Source organism: Salvia splendens, chromosome 4, assembly GCF_004379255.2.
Source record: "Salvia splendens isolate huo1 chromosome 4, SspV2, whole genome shotgun sequence".
NCBI lineage: Eukaryota > Viridiplantae > Streptophyta > Magnoliopsida > Lamiales > Lamiaceae > Salvia > Salvia splendens.
The window spans coordinates 39610198-39632232 of record NC_056035.1 but is presented as its reverse complement, the minus strand read 5'-3'; the positions used below and the strand labels follow the sequence as shown (position 1 = coordinate 39632232).

At 43.0% G+C, this 22035-nt stretch overlaps 1 long non-coding RNA gene across 3 annotated transcripts; it reads right to left on the bottom strand.

Moving 5' to 3' along the window:
• Positions 1–1116: 1116 nt before the first annotated feature.
• Positions 1117–20574, bottom strand: LOC121800003. 3 transcript variants are annotated; one of them, XR_006050410.1, is made up of 5 exons: positions 20109–20574; positions 19169–19235; positions 18793–18851; positions 2203–2278; positions 1117–1155 (listed from the first exon to the last, which is right to left on the bottom strand). It is a non-coding gene; the product is annotated as an uncharacterized LOC121800003 (long non-coding RNA). The 3 variants fall into 3 exon arrangements; XR_006050411.1 differs by lacking the exons at positions 1117–1155; positions 2203–2278 and having other exon boundaries at positions 17064–18851; positions 19129–19235; positions 20109–20573; XR_006050409.1 differs by lacking the exons at positions 1117–1155; positions 2203–2278 and having other exon boundaries at positions 17064–18851; positions 20109–20572.
• Positions 20575–22035: the final 1461 nt, after the last annotated feature.

Below are 22035 nucleotides of genomic sequence, written 5' to 3'. Positions count from 1 at the left end.
CACGAGACCGGGAGCCATCTGAGAGCAAGTTGGCCGGTCTAGTTGACCTGGGGTGTGGCCACGCCCCTTGTCACCCGTTGAATCAGATAGTGTAGGATGGTGGAAATAAGGGTGGAAATATCTGGAAATGACTGCGCAGTCGAATTTGTGAAATATATTTTAGTGTACTTGGGTTATTTTTTCTTTACACTCAAAACCCCAAGGTTACACTGTTAAGGCATGACAAACTATGATTTTGGCGTGTGTCCACTGAGTGCATCAAGTACTCAGCCCTGCATGTGGTTTTCTTAATGTGCAGGTTGAGCGGCGATAGGGATGACGAATGTTGAGCAGTTAAAACCAAAATGTGTTTTACTTTGTCTTTTGGATGGTGTCGTGTCGTCATACCCGGCATTATCTATCTCTTGGTCTTTTCCGCTGCTTCGTGACGACGTTACTAAAGTTAAAGTAATCAGAGTTTAAATAAAAACATTGTATCGGATTACAAAGCAGCGGAAAAGACCAAGAGATAGATAATGCCGGGTATGACGACACGACACCATCCAAAAGGCAAAGTAAAAACACAATTTTGGCTTTAATTGCTCAACATCCGTCATCCCCATCGTCGCTCAACCTGCACATTAAGAAAACAACATGCAGGGCTGAGTACTTGATGCACTCAGTGGACACACGCCAAAATCCTAGTTTGTCATGCCATAACAGTGTAACCTTGGGGTTTTAAGTGTAAAGAAAATAACCCAAGTACACTAAAACATATTTCATAAATTCGACTGCGCAGTCATTTTCAGATATTGCCACCCTTATTCCCACCATCATACACTATCTGATCCAACAGGTGACAAGGGGCGTGGCCACACCCCAGGTCAACTAGACCGGCCAACTTGCTCTCAGATGGCTCCCGGTCTCGTGTACACTAGCCTGAGGGTTCGCAGCCCTACAGACCCGAATTCGATTAAACATATGTGGTAAACCACTTCAGATAGGTTTCAAAGCAAAACGGTTGGCAAGACAAACAGTTCACCTCCATAAACATTTCCGGAACAGAGTCCGTATTAAAGATAACCCACAAAATAGTAGGGTAGAAAAGCCCACCTCAATTGCTTAGCTTTTAAATAGTTCCCTTCTTCAACCACAATTTCCTCGTAAAAGATCACCCTTTTGAAAGATAAATAAATGTCATGATTAGAGTCAGGAAAGACGAGGTTTAAACGACAATGCATGATTCCTACGTGGATGACTTCAACATCTAGCACGTTACACGTACACACACTTAACAACATCTTATAAGACAATCACACAAAATCACACGTCCGAAACACACCACACACGCACCCGACACGCATACCACGCACCCACGACGCGCACACGACACACACCCGAAACACTCGTACTCCCGGTATACCCTCCTTGTGCAAACAGCTCACTTGGCTCAGAAAAGGCTCGGTGTCTCGGCCTGGCTCGGCACCTCGGCCGACCTTCTCGGCCGCCTGGCTCGGCACATGTCTCGGCGTCTGGCTCGGCACCTGTCTCGGCACCTCTCTCGGCACTGGCTCGGCACCTGTCTCGGCATCTGGCTCGGCATCTGGCTCGGCGTCTCGGCCGCTGGCCCGATCAAGTGCACACCAGTTTTCCCCCAACCAACGATTCTCAAACCTTATACGACACTCACACCACACATTCTACATCCCAAAACACACCCGAAAACATGAGATCAAACCTCCAAAACTCTCCACTACACCACCCTAGGCCAAACCCTAAGTCTCTCGGCCAACACACACAAACCACCCGAACCAAACGCTAATTCCTCCGAGCCATCCCCTGGCCAATCACACCCACATACATCACAATATCAAAACACCCAGATTCACACCCATTGCACAAAAACACATCACCCAGAAACGTACATCTCGCAGAACTGCGCAGTTTACTTACAAAAATCATTATAAAATCATCCGACGTCCAATGAAGCTGAAATTTACACACCATACAGAAGACACACCCAAGTTTATACAGTTAAAATCTCGTACCAACAGGAGATCGTTTGATCAGTCAAAAAGGGGTCGGAACCCACTGTCAGTCACTACCAAAAACATCCTCAACACAAACACAAAGCCACAAAACCTATTCAGCATCTAAAACATTCCAAATTCGTCCTAAATGCATGTGTTTTCGAAATTGGCATGAGTTAGGGTCTTGGGTTACCTTTCCCGGAGAGTTCAAATGTAGTTCGAAAGCCTTCCCTACTCCGACTCCAATTCGGTACGAGAGAGAGTAACACCTTGACGAATCCAAGAAATCGATGAGAGGGGGTGAGTGGAAAAAGAGAACCGAGAGGGAGAAAAAGAGAAACCTTACCGGTGTTGAGAACAATTGCGAGAGAGAAGAGAGAACGAGCGATGGTGAGAGGGAGAGATTGAGAGAGTAGCTAGTTTTCTATTTTGGATCGGTTGTGAGAAGTGGGGAGGTTGAGAAAATAGTGGGGAGAGGGAGAGAAGGTTTCGAAAAAAAAGAGAGGGAGAGGGAGAGAAAATTAGCTAATTAAGATATTTAATTCATAAATTAATTAATTATCCCAATTACACATTGCTTAGGTAAAAACAACCATAAAAATAATATAAATCAATTAAGACTTACCAAACCATATCTTAAACAAGATATTCACAAAATTCATTCCTTAATAAAAACAATATTCAATATTTTTTTTTTTCGGATATTACATTCCTCCCACCTTAAAAAAAATTTCGTCCCGAAATTTTCCTAGATCACTCAAACAAACCTGGGTACTTATCTTTCATCTTATCCTCTAATTCCCACGTTGCTTCTTCGACTCCATGATTCCTCCATCGTACTTTCACCGAAACAATTGACTTATTCCTCAATTCTTGCACCCTTCGATCCAAAATGGCCTCGGGCTTCTCCTCATAGCTTAGATCGGGATTTAGGATCATCATCTCTTCTTGGTGAACTATGTGTGTGGGGTCAAACACATACTTCCTCAATTGTGACACATGGAAGACATTGTGCACATTTCTCAAGCTTGGTGGTAGAGCCAATCTATAGGCTACCGCACCGACTCTATCCAAAATCTCATACGGTCCGATAAATCGGGGTCTCAGCTTTCCTTTCGCTCCAAAACGAGTTATTCCTTTAGAAGGGGCAACCTTCAGAAAAACTTTCTCTCCAGATTCGAATTGTAGATCGGTCCTCCGAGCATCGGCGTATGATTTAGCGAGGAAACACTGTGATTTGGGTGATTATAGATCGCCTCACCAAATCTGCTCATTTTGTACCGGTTCGTGCTACCTATGGATCCAACCAGTTGGCTAAGATATATGTGCGGGAGGTTATACGTCTGCATGGAGTACCAGCGACAATTACATCCGATCGCGATGCCAAATTTACTTCTAGATTTTGGACGAGCCTGCAGCGCGAGTTGGGGACTAAGTTGAATTTTAGTACTGCCTTCCACCCACAAACCGATGGGCAGTCAGAGAGAACGATTCAAGCCTTAGAGGATATGCTGCGGGCCGTGGTGCTAGATCGAGGCTGGGGTTGGGAAGAAGTGTTGCCATTGGTTGAGTTCGCGTACAATAATAGTTACCAGGCGACTATCAAGATGGCTCCATATGAGGCATTGTATGGAAAGAAGTGTAGATCGCCACTTTATTGGGATGAAGTGGGTGAGAGAAGAATTCTCGGACCAGACTCTGTAGAAGAGATGATAGAGATTGTCCGACAAATCCGTGGGAGGATCAAGGAGGCACAGGACCGACAGAAATCATATGCTGATGTTCGGAGGACCGATTTACATTTCGAAGTCGGAGAAAAGGTCTTTCTGAAAGTTTCCCCTTCTAAAGGAATAATTCGTTTTGGAGTGAAAGGAAAGCTGAGACCCCGATTTATCGGTCCGTACGAGATTTTGGATAGAGTCGGCGCGGTAGCATACAGATTGGCCCTACCACCAAGCTTTGGGAATGTGCACAAAGTCTTCCATGTGTCACAATTGAGGAAGTACGTGTTTGACCCCACCCACATAGTTCACCAAGAAGAGATGATGGTCCTAAATCCCGACCTAAGTTATGAGGAGAAGCCCGAGGCCATTTTGGATCGAAGGGTGCAAGAATTGAGGAATAAGTCAATTGTTTCGGTGAAAGTACGATGGAGGAATCATGGAGTCGAAGAAGCAACATGGGAATTAGAGGATAAGATGAAAGATAAGTACCCAGGTTTGTTTGAGTGATCTAGGAAAATTTCGGGACGAAATTTTTTTTAAGGTGGGAGGAATGTAATATCCGAAAAAAAAAATATTGAATATTGTTTTTATTAAGGAATGAATTTTGTGAATATCTTGTTTAAGATATGGTTTGGTAAGTCTTAATTGATTTATATTATTTTTGTGGTTATGTTTTTACCTAAGCAATGTGTAATTGGGATAATTAATTAATTTATGAATTAAATATCTTAATTAGCTAATTTTCTCTCCCTCTCCCTCTCTTTTTTTTCGAAACCTTCTCTCCCTCTCCCCACTATTTTCTCAACCTCCCCACTCCTCACAACCGATCCAAAATAGAAAACTAGCTACTCTCTCAATCTCTCCCTCTCACCATCGCTCGTTCTCTCTTCTCTCTCACAATTGTTCTCAACACCGGTAAGGTTTCTCTCTTTCTCCCTCTCGGTTCTCTTTTTCCACTCACCCCCTCTCATCGATTTCTTGGATTCGTCAAGGTGTTACTCTCTCTCGTACCGAATTGGAGTCGGAGTAGGGAAGGCTTTCGAACTACATTTGAACTCTCCGGGAAAGGTAACCCAAGACCCTAACTCATGCCAATTTCGAAAACACATGCATTTAGGACGAATTTGGAATGTTTTAGATGCTGAATAGGTTTTGTGGCTTTGTGTTTGTGTTGAGGATGTTTTTGGTAGTGACTGACAGTGGGTTCCGACCCCTTTTTGACTGATCAAACGATCTCCTTTTGGTACGAAATTTTAACTGTATAAACTTGGGTGTGTCTTCTGTATGGTGTGTAAATTTCAGCTTCATTGGACGTCGGATGATTTTATAATGATTTTTGTAAGTAAACTACGCAGTTCTGCGAGATGTACGTTTCTGGGTGATGTGTTTTTGTGCAATGGGTGTGAATCTGGGTGTTTTGATATTGTGATGTATGTGGGTGTGATTGGCCAGGGGATGGCTCGGAGGAATTAGCGTTTGGTTCGGGTGGTTTGTGTGTGTTGGCCGAGAGACTTAGGGTTTGGCCTAGGGTGGTGTAGTGGAGAGTTTTGGAGGTTTGATCTCATGTTTTCGGGTGTGTTTTGGGATGTAGAATGTGTGGTGTAAGTGTCGTATAAGGTTTGAGAATCGTTGGTTGGGGGAAAACTGGTGTGCACTTGATCGGGCCAGCGGCCGAGACGCCGAGCCAGATGCCGAGCCAGATGCCGAGACAGGTGCCGAGCCAGTGCCGAGAGAGGTGCCGAGACAGGTGCCGAGCCAGGGCCGAGCCAGACGCCGAGACATGTGCCGAGCCAGGCGGCCGAGACGGTCGGCCGAGGTGCCGAGCCAGGCGGCCGAGACGGTCGGCTGAGGTGCCGAGCCAGGCCGAGACACCGAGCCTTTTCCTAACCTTTTCCGAGCCAAGTGAGCCGTTTGCACAAGGAGGGTATACCGGGAGTACGAGTGTTTCGGGTGTGTGTCGTGTGCGCGTCGTGGGTGCGTGGTATGCGTGTCGGGTGCGTGTGTGGTATGTTTCGGACGTGTGATTTTGTGTGATTGTCTTATAAGATGTTGTTAAGTGTGTGTACGTGTAACGTGCTAGATGTTGAAGTCATCCACGTAGGAATCATGCATTGTCGTTTAAACCTCGTCTTTCCTGACTCTAATCATGACATTTATTTATCTTTCAAAAGGGTGATCTTTTACGAGGAAATTGTGGTTGAAGAAGGGAACTATTTAAAAGCTAAGCAATTGAGGTGGGCTTTTCTACCCTACTATTTTGTGGGTTATCTTTAATACGGACTCTGTTCCGGAAATGTTTATGGAGGTGAACTGTTTGTCTTGCCAACCGTTTTGCTTTGAAACCTATCTGAACCACATATGTTTAATCGAATTCGGGTCTGTAGGGCTGCGAACCCTCAGGCTAGTGTACACGAGACCGGGAGCCATCTGAGAGCAAGTTGGCCGGTCTAGTTGACCTGGGGTGTGGCCACGCCCCTTGTCACCCGTTGGATCAGATAGTGTATGATGGTGGGAATAAGGGTGGCAATATCTGAAAATGACTGCGCAGTCGAATTTATGAAATATGTTTTAGTGTACTTGGGTTATTTTCTTTACACTTAAAACCCCAAGGTTACACTGTTATGGCATGACAAACTAGGATTTTGGCGTGTGTCCACTGAGTGCATCAAGTACTCAGCCCTGCATGTTGTTTTCTTAATGTGCAGGTTGAGCGACGATGGGGATGACGGATGTTGAGCAATTAAAGCCAAAATTGTGTTTTTACTTTGCCTTTTGGATGGTGTCGTGTCGTCATACCCGGCATTATCTATCTCTTGGTCTTTTCCGCTGCTTTGTAATCCGATACAATGTTTTTATTTAAACTCTGATTACTTTAACTTTAGTAACGTCGTCACAGTACAATGTTTTGAAGTGAACTTCCTTTATTAAATGTTTTCGGGTCAAGTATTCTTGTTCTCCCCCCTTTCTTCCCCGTTTCTTTATTCCTCCCCTAGTCGCGGTCCACCGTACTTCCTATCCTTAGGAAATGCGGGCGTGACAGAGTGGTATCAGAGCCAGGCTTTCTTTCTGCTCTGGATCCAAGAGTCTTTTTCTGTCTTGAGTAAGTTTTCAAAAGTGTCATTGGCTCAACATCCGACTCGTCGCACTCAACCTGAGATGAGGTAATGAAAAATTGGGGATTTTTGGAAAGTTTAAGTAAATATTGATGTATGTAGAAGGGTACAAAGTGATGTGAAAAGTTGGAAATTATTTGTGTTATGAACTGTTATTGTGTGTTATGAACTGTTATTGTGTGTCGAATTTATATGAAAGCATGTGACTGATGTGTGATGATATGATGACGTGAATGTTGAGGTGAGCTTGTTATGTGAGAATGTGTTGGCCTTTTGAATGATTGATTTTAGACGCAAGATGTTTTCACTAGTGCTTCTTGGACCAATAGTAGATAAGAGTTTTTGGCTTTTGAACACCAACGGGTTGGAGTTAGAGTAGCGATACGTCTGCTTTTGCACATCTTTCTCTTCTTCGGTTATGCCTCTGTATTTATACGCGAGGCGATTGTTTTTTTTAGATGGCACGTATGATCCGAACCCCGCGACGGAGTGATCGTGATAGACTTAGGGCACAGAGGGTGCTCAGAGAGTATAGAGTGTATCGGAAGAAGGATCACATACCGTTGATCGAGTTCGTAGCACACTTCGACACCCTCTGGAGGGCAGCTCAGGAGTTCGGAGTGACGGAGCATGACGGCATTGAGAAGCTAATAGAATTGCTCCCTGACAGCTGGAAGGAGTGGGCTGAAAGAACGGCGAGGAGGTACACGTGGCGTGAGCCCGTTACCGATGACATGGTGGGCGACATGGCTGGCTTTCGGAAGGCCGTGTATTGTGCACTGGTAGACTCTCGCGAGGAGCAGCCCCCACAGGATGTGCAAGAGAGGATCGTGTATCAGGACAAGTACGTGAGCATGTACGAGGTGGCTCCGCAAGGGAATTCCGAGGAGGACGATGACGAAGATCCGGAGGAAGGGCCTATGGATGAGAATGATCGAGTCATAGTTTAGAGATAAGAATAGTTCGATGTCTCTTTAGTTTTTGCTTTTTAGTACGATCTGCTCTTGTGAAACAACGTTTAACCTTCTTTCTTTTAATGAGGATTTGGATTTGATTTATATCCTATGTGTTGTATCTTGAACCACACGAAGTTTTTCTTTTTGAGAAATTTTTGAGAAGGTGGTAATTGGGGATGATATTTGTAGTAACACTTTATGGATATTGAATCAGAATGCCGCCAAGACGTGGACGCCACCCACGACAAGGACCCAACGCTGAGGCACCACCTCCACCACCGCCTCCACCACCACCTCCACCCCCGCCTCAGCAGGAAAGATTCATAGTGACGTTCTCCAGGCAGAACCCCCCTAAATTCGATGGACAAGGAGATCCATCAAAAGCTGAGGAGTGGATACGCGGCCTCGAGCGTATTTTCAGGGTCATGGAGTGTACAGATAGGGAGCGCATTGCTTGCGCCACCTTTCAACTATCAGGTGATGCCGATTACTGGTGGGAGACTCGGCAAAGAACTATGAATCCTGCACGCCTGGAAGCGCTAACATGGGAGGAGTTTAAAATGGAGATTGATAACAAGTATGTCCCAAAGACGTACAGACGGGCCAAGGTGGTAGAATTCCACACGCTGAGCCAAGGCCGAATGACTGTAACCGAGTACGACCGAGCCCTCGCGCAGATGGCACGATATGCGCCCGAGTTGATGGATACCGACGAGAAGTGGGCGGTGAAGTTCCGGGCCGGGCTCAAAGATGAGATAAAGGCCGCTTTGGCTAGCCGAGGAGAACTCTCCTACTCGGAGATCTTGACTTGTGCACTGGACGTGGAAGATGCACTCCCTAAACCAAGAGTAGTGGCGACCACAAACGCGACACCCCTACAAGCTCAGTCAGGTCATCAACAGAAGAGGAGGTGGGATGGTGATCAAACTCAGTATGGTGGCAAGAGGCCACAACACATGAGGAACCCACCCTACAATGGCGGGAGACAGAATACCCATCACCCGGGGGCAAACTTTCCGCCGAGTAACCCTCAATGTGGAAGGTGCTTCAAGTACCACACCGGAGAGTGTCGAGACCCCAGGTGTTTCAGCTGTGGTGGAAGTGGCCATTACTTCCGAAGTTGCCCAAATAAGAACATGGGAACGGGAACGAGCCAGAACCAGTTAGGCTTCCGTCCACAATCCCAGGCACTACCTGCACCTCAACCGCAACAACGCCGCCAAGGACTGCCGTCGCAAGCAAGGGCCTACGCCTTGAAGGGGAAGCAGCCGGCAAATGGGAAAGAAACCTTTGGACAAGGAAACTTGGCAGGTATGGGCACACTTCTCAACATGCCTATAGTTGTCTTGTTTGATACGGGTGCATCGCATTCCTTTAGGATACTTCTTGTGTGGATACTTTAGGATTACCTACTATTAAGACCGAACCCACTATGAGTGTGACCTCACCTGTAGGCGGGACTATAGATATATCCCGATCTTGTGCGAGTGTGAACTTTGGAATAGGTGAACTCAGTTTATTGGCTCTTAATTTGCAAGTAATGACGATAGGGAGTGTAGACATAATCTTGGGTATGGATTGGTTAGCGGAGAACCACGTTACCCTTCATTGTAGAGAAAGGGAAATTTCGTTTGAAACCCCAGGAAAAGAGCCGACGAAGTTTTATGGAATCTCAATGAGCCGACGCAAGTCCATTGTCTCCGCGCTGCAAGCCACTACAATGATGAGGAAGGGATGTCCAGCGTACCTTGTTTATTTGAATGGGGAGGAGAAGAAAGACAGGAAGATAGAAAATGTGGCGATAGTGAGTGAATATCCCGATGTCTTCCCCGATGCTTTGCCGGGACCCCCACCCGACAGGCAGGTAGAATTCACGATCGATCTGGAGCCCGGATCGGCACCAATATCCAAAGCACCTTATAGGATGGCGCCAAAGGAGTTGGAGGAGCTTAAGGTGCAACTACAAGAGCTACTGGAATTGGGATTCATTAGACCTAGCGTGTCGCCATGGGGAGCACCAGTGTTGTTTGTAAAGAAGAAGGATGGATCGATGAGGATGTGCATCTACTATCGAGAGCTAAACAAACTGACGCTGAAGAACAAGTATCCACTACCAAGGATAGACGACTTGTTTGACCAACTTCGAGGGGCAGGAGTCTTCTCTAAGATGGATTTGAGGTCTGGGTACCATCAGCTGAGGGTTCGGCGAGAAGATGTACCCAAGACGGCTTTTCGAACAAGGTATGGTCATTATGAGTTCGTTGTGATGCCTTTTGGACTGACGAACGCCCCGGCAGTGTTCATGGACCTTATGAATCGTGTGTTCCATCCATATTTGGATCGGTTTGTCCTAGTTTTCATCGATGATGTGCTCGTTTACTCGAAGAACGCGGAGGAGCACAAAGAGCACCTGAGAACCGTCCTAGCAACTCTAAGGGACGAGAAATTATATGCCAAGTTCAGTAAATGCGAGTTTTGGCTCAAGGAAGTGAACTTTCTTGGACATGTAGTAACCTCAGATGGGATTCGTGTAGACCCGGCCAAGGTGGAAGCTGTACAGGAATGGAAGTCACCTTCTACACAAAATGAAATTCGAAGCTTTTTAGGACTGGCGGGCTATTATCGAAGGTTCATTGAGGGATTCTCGAAGATAGCAAGGCCAATGACTCAACAACTGAAAAGGGGAGTCAAAATGAATTGGACACCAGAGTGTGAGGCGAGCTTTCAGTTGTTGAAGGAGAAATTGACCACCGCACCAATTCTAGCTGTGCCGGAGTCAGGGACTGACTATGCGGTGTATACGGATGCGTCGAAGGTGGGACTTGGATGTGTGCTTATGCAGAAGGGGAAAGTGATTGCATATGCATCGAGACAATTGAAGCCCCATGAGCTGAACTATCCGACACATGACTTAGAACTGGCAGCCGTGGTACATGCACTGAAGATCTGGAGACATCATCTCTATGGAGTCCGTTGTGAGATATACACGGACCATAAGAGTCTAAAGTACTTCTTTGAGCAAAAGGAGTTGAACATGCGCCAGCGTAGGTGGCTCGAGTTGGTGAAGGACTACGATTGTGGTATAAATTACCATCCGGGAAAAGCAAACGTAGTGGCCGATGCTCTTAGTAGGAAGTCTCAATCTCAGCTGGCCACCTTTCTTACTATCGAGGAGAGTTTAATCCAAGAGTTCAGTAAGATGCGGTTGGAAGTAGTGAGAATGACCGATGCGGTCTAATGAATTGGTGCGGTGGTCAATTTCTCCTTCAACAACTGAAAGCTCGCCTCACACTCTGGTGTCCAATTCATTTTGACTCCCTTTTTCAGTTGTTGAGTCATTGGCCTTGCTATCTTCGAGAATCCCTCAATGAACCTTCGATAATAGCCCGCCAGTCCTAAAAAGCTTCGAATTTCATTTTGTGTAGAAGGTGACTTCCATTCCTGTACAGCTTCCACCTTGGCCGGGTCTACACGAATCCCATCTGAGGTTACTACATGTCCAAGAAAGTTCACTTCCTTGAGCCAAAACTCGCATTTACTGAACTTGGCATATAATTTCTCGTCCCTTAGAGTTGCTAGGACGGTTCTCAGGTGCTCTTTGTGCTCCTCCGCGTTCTTCGAGTAAACGAGCACATCATCGATGAAAACTAGGACAAACCGATCCAAATATGGATGGAACACACGATTCATAAGGTCCATGAACACTGCCGGGGCGTTCGTCAGTCCAAAAGGCATCACAACGAACTCATAATGACCATACCTTGTTCGAACAGCCGTCTTGGGTACATCTTCTCGCCGAACCCTCAGCTGATGGTACCCAGACCTCAAATCCATCTTAGAGAAGACTCCTGCCCCTCGAAGTTGGTCAAACAAGTCGTCTATCCTTGGTAGTGGATACTTGTTCTTCAGCGTCAGTTTGTTTAGCTCTCGATAGTCGATGCACATCCTCATCGATCCATCCTTCTTCTTTACAAACAACACTGGTGCTCCCCATGGCGACACGCTAGGTCTAATGAATCCCAATTCCAGTAGCTCTTGTAGTTGCACCTTAAGCTCCCCCAACTCCTTTGGCGCCATCCTATAAGGTGCTTTGGATATTGGTGCCGATCCGGGCTCCAGATCGATCGTGAATTCTACCTGCCTGTCGGGTGGGGGTCCCGGCAAAGCATCGGGGAAGACATCGGGATATTCACTCACTATCGCCACATTTTCTATCTTCCTGTCTTTCTTCTCCTCCCCATTCAAATAAACAAGGTACGCTGGACATCCCTTCCTCATCATTGTAGTGGCTTGCAGCGCGGAGACAATGGACTTGCGTCGGCTCATTGAGATTCCGTAAAACTTCGTCGGCTCTTTTCCTGGGGTTTCAAACGAAATTTCCCTTTCTCTACAATGAAGGGTAACGTGGTTCTCCGCTAACCAATCCATACCCAAGATTATGTCTACACTCCCCATCGTCATTACTTGCAAATTAAGAGCCAATAAACTGAGTTCACCTATTCCAAAGTTCACACTCGCACAAGATCGGGATATATCTATAGTCCCGCCTACAGGTGAGGTCACACTCATAGTGGGTTCGGTCTTAATAGTAGGTAATCCTAAAGTATCCACACAAGAAGTATCCTAAAGGAATGCGATGCACCCGTATCAAACAAGACAACTATAGGCATGTTGAGAAGTGTGCCCATACCTGCCAAGTTTCCTTGTCCAAAGGTTTCTTTCCCGTTTGCCGGCTGCTTCCCCTTCAAGGCGTAGGCCCTTGCTTGCGACGGCAGTCCTTGGCGGCGTTGTTGCGGTTGAGGTGCAGGTAGTGCCTGGGATTGTGGACGGAAGCCTAACTGGTTCTGGCTCGTTCCCGTTCCCATGTTCTTATTTGGGCAACTTCGGAAGTAATGGCCACTTCCACCACAGCTGAAACACCTGGGGTCTCGACACTCTCCGGTGTGGTACTTGAAGCACCTTCCACATTGAGGGTTCCTCGGCAGAAAGTTTGCCCCCGGGTGATGGGTATTCTGTCTCCCGCCATTGTAGGGTGGGTTCCTCATGTGTTGTGGCCTCTTGCCACCATACTGAGTTTGATCACCATCCCACCTCCTCTTCTGTTGATGACCTGACTGAGCTTGTAGGGGTGTCGCGTTTGTGGTCGCCACTACTCTTGGTTTAGGGAGTGCATCTTCCACGTCCAGTGCACAAGTCAAGATCTCCGAGTAGGAGAGTTCTCCTCGGCTAGCCAAAGCGGCCTTTATCTCATCTTTGAGCCCGGCCCGGAACTTCACCGCCCACTTCTCGTCGGTATCCATCAACTCGGGCGCATATCGTGCCATCTGCGCGAGGGCTCGGTCGTACTCGGTTACAGTCATTCGGCCTTGGCTCAGCGTGTGGAATTCTACCACCTTGGCCCGTCTGTACGTCTTTGGGACATACTTGTTATCAATCTCCATTTTAAACTCCTCCCATGTTAGCGCTTCCAGGCGTGCAGGATTCATAGTTCTTTGCCGAGTCTCCCACCAGTAATCGGCATCACCTGATAGTTGAAAGGTGGCGCAAGCAATGCGCTCCCTATCTGTACACTCCATGACCCTGAAAATACGCTCGAGGCCGCGTATCCACTCCTCAGCTTTTGATGGATCTCCTTGTCCATCGAATTTAGGGGGGTTCTGCCTGGAGAACGTCACTATGAATCTTTCCTGCTGAGGCGGGGGTGGAGGTGGTGGTGGAGGCGGTGGTGGAGGTGGTGCCTCAGCGTTGGGTCCTTGTCGTGGGTGGCGTCCACGTCTTGGCGGCATTCTGATTCAATATCCATAAAGTGTTACTACAAATATCATCCCCAATTACCACCTTCTCAAAAATTTCTCAAAAGAAAAACTTCGTGTGGTTCAAGATACAACACATAGGATATAAATCAAATCCAAATCCTCATTAAAAGAAAGAAGGTTAAACGTTGTTCCCAAGAGCAGATCGTACTGAAAGCAAAAACTAAAAAGACATCGAACTATTCTAATTCTAGACTACGACTCGATCATTCTCATCCATAGGCCCTTCCTCCGGATCTTCGTCATCGTCCTCCTCGGAATTCCCTTGCGGAGCCACCTCGTACATGCTCACGTACTTGTCCTGATACACGATCCTCTCTTGCACATCCTGTGGGGGCTGCTCCTCGCGAGAGTCTACCAGTGCACAATACACGGCCTTCCAAAAGCCAGCCATGTCGCCCACCATGTCATCGGTAACGGGCTCACGCCACGTGTACCTCCTCGCCGTTCTTTCAGCCCACTCCTTCCAGCTGTCAGGGAGCAATTCTATTAGCTTCTCAATGCCGTCATGCTCCGTCACTCCGAACTCCTGAGCTGCCCTCCATAGGGTGTCGAAGTGTGCTACGAACTCGATCAACGGTATGTGATCCTTCTTCCGATACACTCTATACTCTCTGAGCACCCTCTGTGCCCTAAGTCTATCACGATCACTCCGTCGCGGGGTTCGGATCATACGTGCCATCTAAAAAAAACAATCGCCTCGCGTATAAATACAGAGGCATAACCGAATAAGAGAAAGATGTGCAAAAGCAGACGTATCGCTACTCTAACTCCAACCCGTTGGTGTTCAAAAGCCAAAAATTCTTATCTACTATTGGTCCAAGAAGCACTAGTGAAAACCTCTTGCGTCTAAAATCAATCATTCAAAAGGCCAACACATTCTCACATAACAAGCTCACCTCAACATTCACGTCATCATATCATCACACATCAGTCACATGCTTTCATATAAATTCGACACACAATAACAGTTCATAACACACAATAACAGTTCATAACACAAATAATTTCCAACTTTTCACATCACTTTGTACCCTTCTACATACATCAATATTTACTTAAACTTTCCAAAAATCCCCAATTTTTCATTACCTCATCTCAGGTTGAGTGCGACGAGTCGGATGTTGAGCCAATGACACTTTTGAAAACTTACTCAAGACAGAAAAAGACTCTTGGATCCAGAGCAGAAAGAAAGCCTGGCTCTGATACCACTCTGTCACGCCCGCATTTCCTAAGGATAGGAAGTACGGTGGACTGCGACTAGGGGAGGAATAAAGAAACGGGGAAGAAAGGGGGAGAACAAGAATACTTGACCCGAAAACATTTAATAAAAGGAAGTTCACTTCAAAACATTGTACTGTGACGACGTTACTAAAGTTAAAGTAATCAGAGTTTAAATAAAATCATTGTATCGGATTACAAAGCAGCGGAAAAGACCAAGAGATAGATAATGCCGGGTATGACGACACGACACCATCCAAAAGGCAAAGTAAAAACACAATTTTGGCTTTAATTGCTCAACATCCGTCATCCCCATCGTCGCTCAACCTGCACATTAAGAAAACAACATGCAGGGCTGAGTACTTGATGCACTCAGTGGACACACGCCAAAATCCTAGTTTGTCATGCCATAACAGTGTAACCTTGGGGTTTTAAGTGTAAAGAAAATAACCCAAGTACACTAAAACATATTTCATAAATTCGACTGCGCAGTCATTTTCAGATATTGCCACCCTTATTCCCACCATCATACACTATCTGATCCAACGGGTGACAAGGGGCGTGGCCACACCCCAGGTCAACTAGACCGGCCAACTTGCTCTCAGATGGCTCCCGGTCTCGTGTACACTAGCCTGAGGGTTCGCAGCCCTACAGACCCGAATTCGATTAAACATATGTGGTTCAGATAGGTTTCAAAGCAAAACGGTTGGCAAGACAAACAGTTCACCTCCATAAACATTTCCGGAACAGAGTCCGTATTAAAGATAACCCACAAAATAGTAGGGTAGAAAAGCCCACCTCAATTGCTTAGCTTTTAAATAGTTCCCTTCTTCAACCACAATTTCCTCGTAAAAGATCACCCTTTTGAAAGATAAATAAATGTCATGATTAGAGTCAGGAAAGACGAGGTTTAAACGACAATGCATGATTCCTACGTGGATGACTTCAACATCTAGCACGTTACACGTACACACACTTAACAACATCTTATAAGACAATCACACAAAATCACACGTCCGAAACACACCACACACGCACCCGACACGCATACCACGCACCCACGACGCGCACACGACACACACCCGAAACACTCGTACTCCCGGTATACCCTCCTTGTGCAAACGGCTCACTTGGCTCGGAAAAGGTTAGGAAAAGGCTCGGTGTCTCGGCCTGGCTCGGCACCTCAGCCGACCGTCTCGGCCGCCTGGCTCGGCACCTCGGCCGACCGTCTCGGCCGCCTGGCTCGGCACATGTCTCGGCGTCTGGCTCGGCCCTGGCTCGGCACCTCTCTCGGCACCTCTCTCGGCACTGGCTCGGCACCTCTCTCGGCATCTGGCTCGGCATCTGGCTCGGCGTCTCGGCCGCTGGCCCGATCAAGTGCACACCAGTTTTCCCCCAACCAACGATTCTCAAACCTTATACGACACTCACACCACACATTCTACATCCCAAAACACACCCGAAAACATGAGATCAAACCTCCAAAACTCTCCACTACACCACCCTAGGCCAAACCCTAAGTCTCTCGGCCAACACACACAAACCACCCGAACCAAACGCTAATTCCTCCGAGCCATCCCCTGGCCAATCACACCCACATACATCACAATATCAAAACACCCAGATTCACACCCATTGCACAAAAACACATCACCCAGAAACGTACATCTCGCAGAACTGCGCAGTTTACTTACAAAAATCATTATAAAATCATCCGACGTCCAATGAAGCTGAAATTTACACACCATACAGAAGACACACCCAAGTTTATACAGTTAAAATCTCGTACCAACAGGAGATCGTTTGATCAGTCAAAAAGGGGTCGGAACCCACTGTCAGTCACTACCAAAAACATCCTCAACACAAACACAAAGCCACAAAACCTATTCAGCATCTAAAACATTCCAAATTCGTCCTAAATGCATGTGTTTTCGAAATTGGCATGAGTTAGGGTCTTGGGTTACCTTTCCCGGAGAGTTCAAATGTAGTTCGAAAGCCTTCCCTACTCCGACTCCAATTCGGTACGAGAGAGAGTAACACCTTGATGAATCCAAGAAATCGATGAGAGGGGGTGAGTGGAAAAAGAGAACCGAGAGGGAGAAAGAGAGAAACCTTACCGATGTTGAGAACAATTGCGAGAGAGAAGAGAGAACGAGCGATGGTGAGAGGGAGAGATTGAGAGAGTAGCTAGTTTTCTATTTTGGATCGGTTGTGAGGAGTGGGGAGGTTGAGAAAATAGTGGGGAGAGGGAGAGAAGGTTTCGAAAAAAGAGAGAGGGAGAGGGAGAGAAAATTAGCTAATTAAGATATTTAATTCATAAATTAATTAATTATCACAATTACACATTGCTTAGGTAAAAACATAACCACAAAAATAATATAAATCAATTAAGACTTACCAAACCATATCTTAAACAAGATATTCACAAAATTCATTCCTTAATAAAAACAATATTCAATATTTTTTTTTCCGGATATTACATTAATCTTATCTGATATCCATTTTGGTATTTTGGTTTTAGTCTAATTTAGGAATCATGTTTTGATTTATTTAGTAATCTGTTAGTGAAGCATTTTTCTCAATGTACTAATCATTGTTCAGCAGTTTATTCAAATCTGATTAGCTATATCTTTGGAATCATGTTCTGCATTTAGGAATCATGTTCTGTATTTTTCTCCATATACTAATCATTTATGTTTTGCAGTTTTGTCAGTTTCAAGTTAAATAAAAGGATTTGGATCCCCTGTTGTGTTGTACTCTACAACAGGGGCTGCTGTTCCATACAGCTTAATACAACTAAATCTTTAGAAGATATTCACTGCCTAGAGGTTTAAATTTCAGATTTTGAATGTATTATTATATTTTTCTATATTTTCTATCTGAAGTGAGTTATCTACATCATGAATTTTAGTGAAGAAGTATTATTATTCACAGAATTGCTCTCATTGGGTATTTGCGAGGATTGAGGCTGTGGAATGTCATTATGGTCACTGGTATTATAATGCATCCAAGATTAGTTATAAAAAAATGAAAGAATTTGCTCCTGGGAAATACATGTGTGATTAGTGTAAGAAAGACTATTGATATGTATGTAAGAGGTATTTGAAATTTCTTTATAAGATATTTTATCGATTAGTTATGCCATTTTTGAATTTTAGTTTGATATTTTCAAATTATTGGGTTTATAGGTACAGATTTGTCATAGAGATTGGCTAGCTAACTGGGGAGAGTCTTAGAAGTTGTGATGGCTGAGAGTGATGTATAAAACTGTAGAATTATGTTTTGTCGATTAGAGTAAATGTCATATTTTTGGCAGGCTAATCAACAAGATGTTATATCTAAGGAGATTGATAAAAACTTTAGGGACATAAGAATTTGTTGAAAGTACATCTAAGAGATAGTTTGGAATTTTGTATGATCTATCTATACACTGTTAATAAAGTATGCAACATTCCAGAAACTGTGGCCAAGTATTTGCCTGAAGATATGAAATCACACTGTTCATTTCATTTTTACAGATGTCTCGAGCAAGCTTTGTTACGCCTAATTTGACATCAATTGTCAATGATACTCATGTTGATTGGATAGTTGAAGGAACTGTCAAAAGGTGTTAAAGAGTTTGATTCATGTGATGATGTCAATATGCTCAGTCTAACAAGAAGAAAGAGATTGTGGATAACCAATGTGATATTTTGTGTTTCAGTCAATGTTTTTATTTCTATTAATTGTTAGCTTTCTGTTTTGTACTTATGAATATGGTTTTTTTATATTTGATGTTGTTAGTTTAGACTTCTTTTTGATGGTTATGTTTAATTTAACATCATCACACGACTTTGTTAGACTCTAAATTATATTTTTGTTGTTACACTTGAATAAAACATGTCAGCCTAATCATAACTTTATCATCAACAATAACATGCAATACATTTTTGCTAATAAGTTAAAAAGCTCATTACCTTGATTGACATCAGTTGAATTTCTCAGAAGTTGGTGTTTGAGAATATCCTTCTGTTTCCTGGCATTTTACATCAAACCATTATTTAAGTTAATTTCATGTTGTGAATTATCAATTGTGAAAGAGTTGAAGTAAATTTCTTCCAATCATATAGCTGAAAAAGTAATATGAATTATAGTACTTACCTTTTAAGTTATAGGTCTGCTTTTTTCTTAGCCCAATTAGCACAATTATTCATGTTTAAAGTTCAATGGTTGAATTTATATCTTTTGCAGAAAAGATAAATTTCAAAACAGATACATGATACAAATAAAGCTAATAAATGTTTAGAACTTACTTAGAAAGATACTTATAAAATGTTAAATGTCTGTATATACCATTCAAACTCTTTCTCAAAGCAGATAGCACCATTACTGCTCTTTAGTATATATGCTGAATTTAAACCTGTCACATGTTAGAGAAAGATCAGAACAACATATGTTGAATTAGTTTGTAATATTTAGTCATATTTAGCAAAGATATCTTAATACTATGAGTCTTTATATAACTTCAATTTTGTAACTTATTTTAAAGCATCCTTAATCTGAGAGGGTTAATTTATGAGGTCTTTTTCAGAGCATGATGTATGAGGATTTATTGGCTAACATAGATGTAATAGAATAGTAATTATATCTGTAGTGCTAAAAAATCATGATTGTGTCTATTTCGAAATCAGTATTAAATGTTTATCTAATCTAAATTATTTTTGTGTTAAATGAAGTCTCTGCTTGGTTTGTGTGATGTATGTAGTTTTATTGGAGAGCTCAAGAGTCAAAATTTTTGGAGATAAAAATATGGCAAAGGATCTATGATTCCATATTCAAAACTGAAGTATAAAGAAGTTAAAAAAATTATCCATTATTAAGGGTATTCAGTCACAGCATACACCAGCTACTACAGGTGAGTTATTTATCTAATATTCATGTGATATTTAGTCACACCTAGATGTTTTGATACTTATTTATCTAATATTCAATCACATGTGAATTGTTGGGCTAACCAAATGCCACTGTAACAGTTTTTTCTGCATAATGGCAATTAGTTAGACATAATATAAAGTTATACACTATATGAAAACAAATATTTTTATTTAACTTCAGTATCAGTTTACTTATCTTCTTTATGGTCACCTTATCTGAAACTAAGAAGAAAACGACTATTACTGGACCAAATCTTATGAAAAGGTTTGTAAAAGTATATGCATGTCAATCGTTGTTTGAAATTCTCTTCATATCAACATATTAAATTAAAATCAATAGTTTTGGGTAAAATTTGTACCTTATGTGGTTGAAGTTTGTACCAGTTTTGGCCGATTTCTTCGCCGGACATAGTTTCCGCCGATCGGAGTTAGGGTTTTCAAGATGTATGTCGGCTTGGATGTTTTAGACGAAACAATGTTGGATTTCTTTCGATCTGTATTTTTTGTATTGTTGCGTATTTCGTCGCTGCGTTGTTTACGCCGAGAAAAATTGGAATAACCGCAGTCAGCGGCTTGATGATTACTCGGTGTCACCGTTTATTCAAGCGGTGGAGACTTTGTCTTCGTAATCGCCGGCTGCGCTCGGATTGGGTTTTGGTTGGTTAGGGTTTGGAAACAGTAGTTGAGTGGCGGCGTGTTTGGGAATGAGATAAGCTTATGTACCTTTAATTAGTGATGTTAATTATAGTTAATTTTTTTTATTATGTGATTGGGCTTATGTTAGTTTTAAATTTTATTTGAGAGCTGGGCTTATGTTATTTGTTTTTGGGCTGAGTTTCAATTCAGGATTCGAGTCATGTTATTTTTGTGGCCCAATGTGGTTTTATTTAGTTTGGCCCAGTTCATATTTATGTAATCAGGTTGTACATTTTATTTGTACATGTTTTAGCTATTAAATTATTTACTTAATCTTTTTTTTATTTTTGTAGTTGGGTGTTATTTTTTATTACATGATTTTTTATGTTTTATACATATTTTTTTTAAAAAAATATCCATGTATTTTTGTTTGCAGAATTTTGGGTATTGGCGATCCTTCTTTTACATGTTTAATTCTAAGTTTTGCACATGATTTTGAAAATATTTGTTTTTAGTCCCCAAAACTAATGAACTTTTTTATTTTTGGAAATATATGATATTGTTAAGTTTTTTTGTTTCTATTATTTATATCTATTATTCGAAAATTTTATTCGGCAATGCAAATCACATGTGTTATTAAAAACCTACTATAAAGTACTCCATCTATAGGTGTCAAAAACCTCCAACCAAAAAGTAAATCTTGATTCCAAATATCAAAAGCTTTTTCAAATCCTCTGCAGATTGCCAAAAGCTCTTTCAAATATTGTGAATATTGAGTCCCTCAAAATTCTGAAGCAAAAAGTAAATTTTGAGCAAAGCGAAGATAATTTATTGAAACTGAAATATTTCCTAAAAATGTAAATTAGACATGAAATATTTAAATTTTTTGAAACAATATAAAACAGTGATGGTGTAAATGACAAAATATATAAACTTATATAAATACTAGAGAGTGAATAAAGAATTAAAAAAGTAATGCAACACAACTGAAATAATATTGAAATAAGAAATGCAACACAAAACATGCCCAAAAAAACAACAAAGATAGCACATAGGCAGCTTCTCAAAAGAAGTATCCGTAATGATTCAGATTTTGAAAATGAATTCAATTATTTTAAAAATTTGCAAAACCAATGTCAAAAGAAGTGTCAAGCCACTAAAACGGTTCAAAATTGTTTTAAAAATTAGCAAAAACAATGTCCAAAATGACTTTCCAAGGAAGTGTTGGTTCATTATAAATACCAATTACAAAGAAACACTAGTGCGTAAATGAAAAAATCACCATCAAAAAAATTCATTCACCAATCTGCGAAATCAGTATTCATCGACGAAAATCTGATTGCATAAACTTAGTGTGGGATTGACCGGACAAGATATAGAGATGGAGCATCCATTACCTGATGCTTGTTGGCCAGTGGCGGCAAAAAGTTTTTGAAAACATCTTCTTGCTGTTGGAATCTTGGAGATGGCGAAGAAGGCAGACGGTGTAAGGAGGAGCTAGGCGGCGGGTTCGATGAGGGTTTTGAATTAGCCAATTCGGAAATTTAAAAGCCAAAGGGGCGAATCGGCCTTCGCAGGAGGAGACGACAGAGTCACGGAGGCCGCTTGGAGCGTTACCTTTTTCGCCCGGTTCCAGCGGTGGATGTTATT